We start from the raw sequence: 6,530 nt of genomic DNA, 5'->3' as shown, positions 1-6,530 counted from the left end.
CTCCAAGCAAGCTCTAGTCTAGATACTAAGAAAGCAAGATACTAAGATACTAAGAATGGCAAGAGCAGTTGAATAAGGTATTATTTTTCTTGAGGATATTGTTAAATTACCATCTTTGGAGACAGTTAAAAGCAGTTTAGTCTTATAACTGTCACAGGTAGTTAAGACCGTTGTCCAAGAAACTGAGAAATCTTAGGGTTCCTTCAACATCTACATTCCTATCTTTCCTAGATTTTCCCAGGACTATGGTAGATACTAAGTCTATACACCAGTAAAAGAAAGATTTGCTTGCTAATTTTAGACTATGCTTATGATTTTTATCTATGTAATCTTCATTATAATCTTTGAGACATTCTTAACTGTTTGGTGTACGGCAGATATGGACACCTGACAAATGCGGGCACATGACAAATATGGCCACTGTGACCACATCTTTATGATGGAGATCTCATGGAGGGATTTCTAGAAGCAGCTGTGTCACAGGATCTCTTTACCATTGAAAGAGTTTACTTTACAAAGGCATCTCACACCAGACCATTCACAGAATTGCACAAAGCAGAAATAAAGAACTGCAAGGACTTTAGGTATTCATTTTACCCAACCTGGGTTTTATCTATCCATAAGCTTTCAAATAAGCATTCACCATCTTTCAGAGTAGCCTGCTAACATGAAAAGCTGTATAAGCATATGTATAGCTTGTACTGTCATTCCCTCTCTTTTATTGTTTGCAACTTGACCATACTGTATTTTGAATGATGAAATGAAGTGTAAATCCTCACAGAGAACAATTAACACTCCATTAATCATCCCTTAAATGTGTTTCCCAAAAAAAGATAGTAAGACAGAAGGCATTGCACACAGTGGGGAAACACATAAAGTAGAATATGGAGGATTATCATCTTGTGGTAGCAATAGTGGCTTGTTAGAGCTGTTGCTATTTCTTGATGTATAAAGTTGAAGATTGGTTTGTGTGCTCTAAAATCTGGTGTAATTTTTTCAGCTATTCCTTTTGGCCTGACAAAAGGTATTGTTTTTCCCTGAAAACCTTTTCTTGCTGGTTCAGTCTAGCAACACCAGCACTGAACAGTTAATTATCATAAATGTTAGTAACATTAGTAAATATCTGGGTTAGAATCTCACCTGTCATAAATTGGGTGAGCCTGGCTGAAGAACCACTCAAAATATTCACCCATTCTGTAAGCATCCTCACCTTTTTCTTTGAAAGGAAGCTGAGTTTCATAGGTAATGTAAGAGTGAGAGAGAGTGCGATGAATAGACAGTGTGGCGGTAATTGAGGACATTCCTATTTTTCAACAGTCTTTTGCACATGGGAAGTACTGACCCTCAACTTACTCTTTCTTTTGAATAAGCAAACTTCTCTTTGTCTGGGAGGCAGACCTCTCATGTTTTCTTTCCTTCCCATCAGCAAGACCTGCTGTTATGATTCATACGGTGAGAGTGATGCATCTGACACCTGGTGTAATGCGACAGGGAAGACTCTATGACACTGAACTGCAGATGCTATGACATTGAGCTGCAGCTGTGTACCACCTACTAAGCACTTCTTTGAATATGAGGCCTCCATAAAGTGAAATGCGTGTTGGCAGCAGTACCACAATATGTCTTCTCCCCTACTCCATGACCCCATTTATCAAGCACAGCTGGCCATAATATCAAAGAATTCACAGAGTGGCCACGTCTGATGTGCCAGATCACCAAGTGGGAGAGGCATAAATACGTGATGTCTCCCAGCTGCTGGGGACTGGAGATGGCAGCCAGCAGTATGAGTCTTGAGAGGTGTGGGGGTGGAATAACAAAAAACGGATAGTCAGATTATAAAATTAAAACAATAAGTGGTGCTGTCACACCTAATTACCTCCTGTGGTACTCTGTATCACTCAAAGCACACCTGATACCATATGCACATTCTATAACCACAGAATTAACAACACATGCATGGGCTTCATGGTTACCTTTACTCCCAGTGTTAGTTAAAAAACCATTAAGGCTCTGATGCAAAACTAGATTTTTTTTTCTTGTTTCTACCACAAATGGTCAATCGACTAAGCCACTCTGCTTGCCTACTAAGAACTACTATGTGCTTTTATGAAATTCTCTGGAATATTATAATAGATCAAATAAGCAACATTTCCATAAACTCCTATTTACTAACTTGGGGAAAAAGGACTTGGTAATCAAGGATGATTACTATCCCATAGATCCAGCAAGCAAAACATCCCACTGAAATCAATAGGAAAGTACCTCGACTCCAAATTGTCTATAAAAATAAATTTTTAACAGTTTCGTAACTGATTAATTTTTTTTCAGTAAAGTGGGCCTGAGAATCATAGAATCGTAGAATGGTTTGGGTTGGAAGGGACCTTAAAGATCATCTACTTCCAACTCCCCCTGCCAGAGGCAGGGACACCTTCCACTAGACCAGGTTTCTTAAAGCCCCGTCCAACCTGGCCTTGAACACTCCCATGGGGGGGTCAGCCACAGCTTCTCTGGGCAACCTGTGCCAGTGCCTCACCACCCTCACAGTAAAGAATTTCTTCCTAATATCTAATCTAAATCTTCCTTCTTTCAGTTTAAAACCATTACTCCTCCTCCTATCACTGAACTCCCTGATAAAGGGTCCCTCCCCAAATTTCCTGTAGGCTCCCTTGAAGTACTGGAAGGCTACTAGTAGGCTTCTCCAGAGCCTTCTCTTCTCCAGGCTGAACAACCCCAACTCTTTCAGTCTGTCCTCACAGGGGAGGTGCTCCAGCTCACCGATCATCTTCATGGCCTCCTCTGGACCCACCCAAACGAGTCCATGTCCTTCTTATGCTTAGGGCCCCAGAGCTAGAAACATTACTCCAGGTGGAGTCTTATGAGAGCAGAGTAGAGGGGGAAAATCCCCTCCCTCAACCTGCTGGCCACACTTCTCTTGACGCAGCCCAGGACACGGTTGGCTTTCTGGGCTGTGAGTGCACATCGCTGGCTCATGTCCAGCTTGTCATCCACCAACACCCTCAAGTCCTTCTCCGCAGGGCTGCTCTCACCCCACTCGTCGCCCAGCCTGTATTTGTGCTTGGGATTGCCCTGACCCATGTTCAAGACCTTGCACATGACCTTGAACTTCATGAAGTTCGCACGGGCCTACCTCTCAAGCTTGTCAAGAAACTGTTAAGAAAGATGAAAATCTGAGTATTTTGAAAACAAAGGAAAATATATGGTAATTGGGACTTGGATATTTGATACAAGGGACCTTTCTTATATAAAATGGCAGATAACATTTAATTGTATTCTTTTAAAAAAATAACATCTTTTTGAAGTTTCTTCACACTGTGAAGGACAGGTACTAACCTGTTCAGTTGTTTTTAAAAATCCTGATAATATCTTACTTAAAATCAGAATAAAAGTCTTATTAGGCTGTCATAGTGACAGTATTACTCTTCCGTTATTAGAGCATCCATGGAAGGTTGTGTACATGAATAAATGTACATAGTTATTAAAAACTTATAAAAGGTATCTTATTATAATACATTCTTAGTAAAGTATTGTAACTTGCGACATTGATATAATAAAAATGTATTTATAATCATCTTTAGGTCTCGCATCTGTAACACAGTATGGTATGTGTGTGGAGAAGATTGCTTACAATGCAGTCAGGCAAGGTGAGGTGAGCTGATCTATCAGGTTGCTGCTACAAAAACAAAACCAAACCACACTGCTTTCCCTGTTCCAGCAGAAAATTTCCCCTAGATCCCTTACACCAGGTCTTTTGTTAATGTGGGCTCCCTTTCAGCCAGGTCAACTCATTAATTTGCTAAAAAACTAGTGGGAGGGCATGGGGCTCATGGAGTGTATAGTTTTCTGCCTGGTTAGTGAGCTGAACTGGCTCATCCAGGTAACTAGGAAAGACCCACAAGCAAGAAGCAAATATGCAGTGATCTGGAATGAAGCGAGGGGAATCAGGAGCACTTCTTCCAACAGCAGCGAACTGATAAGCTTGCCCTGACATTTCATCTGACTTTGCCCTGCGAGTAACTGGGGAAAAATATCTCTTAGATTATAATGAGATTTTTGCATTATACCTAAACTGTTCAATATACATGCTTTTGTATAGCCCTGTGAATGCTTTCCTGATGCATATGTAGGTGTACATTATAACTGTATGTAGTGATGCTGACCAGAAGACCACTGCAGATGGAGGAGTCAGTGACCCACAATCACAGCTAACCTGAGCAGGTGCAGGCCCATGCAGCGCTATCTCTGCATGCAGGGTGGCCTTCAGACCCATCTTGTGCTGCTCACATCCTTCAGCTGTAGGATAAACTTTGCCAGTAATTACAACAGAGGAGCCAGCAGGCAGCTCCCACTTGGTACCAACGATTGCACCACCTGCATCGCCTTGCCTTTATCTAACAGTGCAGCAACAAGTTCACACATAGGGCCTGATTAGAAGCCTGTTTAGTGCTGCACAACTCAGGGTTTCCAGCACCTGAAAGGAAGCAAGGTTATCCATACCACCCTCTCTTTCTTGATAGAGCTAGTTCTAATAAATGTCATTTTAAGATATACTCTACAGAGTGCCTTTCTTACTGGGATCATAATGAACCAGTACCTCCTTGTAAGAAGCACGATGTATTCATTCCTCCTGATAGCATGAAAGCTGGACAGTCTAATAATCATTCTAGTGAAGCGTTATCTTTATAAAAGGCAGAGTTGGTAAGAAAAAGAACACTCAGGCAAATTCTCTTTTACAATAGTTTTCTTTGTTTTTCACAAACTGTGACTTAATTTCATATTCTCTAGACTATAAAGGAGGAACTCTTTGTATCAGCTTTCTAAGGTCAGAGGAGTTTACACAGATTTTTCCCTGTATTCTGGATGACTTGAAGACTTGCTCTCAAACAGATCATATCTCAGCATTTTTTATAACCTGGTACAACAAAAGAAACATTAATCCATACCTGACTCACCATAGCACATTGAACAGACGATTATGTTTAGTAACGGCCAAGAAGCTAACAATAATAAGAAAAGCATTTGTCCCAAGAAAAAATTCCTTTTCCCCTCATTAATGAACATTTTGCGTACCCTAGGAAACACTGTAAGACACACACTTACAACAAAGGTCCAGCTGACCCCGTGAACTTATGCTGTATGTCATGCTGTTCCACTAATCATAGTGTTTTGACTCATATAAATGGTTTCTTGCTGTGTCAAAAGAAAGTCATTTAAATGGTTAAATGGAGAGAATACTTGAGGTGAGACTCGATACATGACTCCACAGCATCAAACCTATCTGCAATAAAAGGTTTGGGGGACAGAGTTAGAAGTGATCTTCACTGTGACCTTTTTTGGTATTTCAGACTTCATTTTGAATGTATTTGGGCTATGTGGTGCCAAGCCTTTAAAACAAAGTGTATCCTGTTACGGTTTCCTCTTACAGCCTTCAGTTCCATTCTTAAACTGCTGGACAACATTTAAGAGTTTTCGGCTTATCCAGTTCAACTTTTAGAAAAGAATTGTTATTGGAATAAAAATAGTCATGGTGATTCATGCAACATGTCAGTGAATCTGAGGGAGATTCCTAGCTCATAAAAAACCAAAACAAATAAGAAACAGGCTCTTTCTGCATAATCACACACAGCAAATGCTGAAAGACTTAATAGTTCTTAGTTAAAGGGATCAGAAGACTTCTTTTTTTTTTTTTTTTTCTCCGAACAACCTCCCATAAAACAGGGTAACACATGCATGCATAACATACAAAAATATAGGAAGCAAAACTACTTGATCATGATAGACTTACTTAGCAAAGACTGGCTTGAGCCCTTCCTCTTCATTAGAGATTTCTTTATACTGGCTGATGTAGCCAACCATCCAAATTCAATTACTGAATACTAGAATTGTGCTTCCTGACACTGTACGGGTTTCCACCACAGTGAGGAAAACAAAAATTAGCAGTAATTAGAGATGCCAGACCATCCCTGAGAGCAAAATGTACCTCTGAATAATTTCTTATACTGAGTCATGAGGATAATGTACTAGCTTTTGCCACCCTTGACATGACCTTTCTGTAAAACTCAGTTGAAGTTGATAAACCTACATATGCACCAAGTTATTACTAAATATAGACTGAAATGTGAAAGTATGTTCCTGGGTACAGGAAAACAAATTGTCTATGGTCTGTCTCACATTCAACAAGATACAAATGTATTGTGCCATCCCCATTGTTATAGCTGTTCTGCGAGTCTCAATGTTTTTGGAAAAAAAAAAGGAGGATGCTAGAAGCTGTTGCTTATGGCCAGTTTCTAATAGCCCGAGTCATAGTGACAAGTAATCCTGTTATGATATTTAGCATGGCTCTATGTATGTCATAGTTTAACTCCAGCCATCAAGTAAGCACCGCACAGCTGCTCACTCACTCCCCTGCAGTGAGATGGGACAGAGAATCAGAAGTGTAATATCATAGAATCAAGGAACACCAGGTTGGAAGGGACCTCAAGAATCATCTGGTCCAAACTTACTTGGCAAAA

This window comes from Tyto alba, unplaced genomic scaffold, assembly GCF_018691265.1.
Source record: "Tyto alba isolate M040663 unplaced genomic scaffold, T.alba_DEE_v4.0 Super-Scaffold_14, whole genome shotgun sequence".
NCBI classification, from domain to species: Eukaryota; Metazoa; Chordata; class Aves; order Strigiformes; family Tytonidae; genus Tyto; species Tyto alba.
This window is presented reverse-complemented; position numbering follows the sequence as displayed.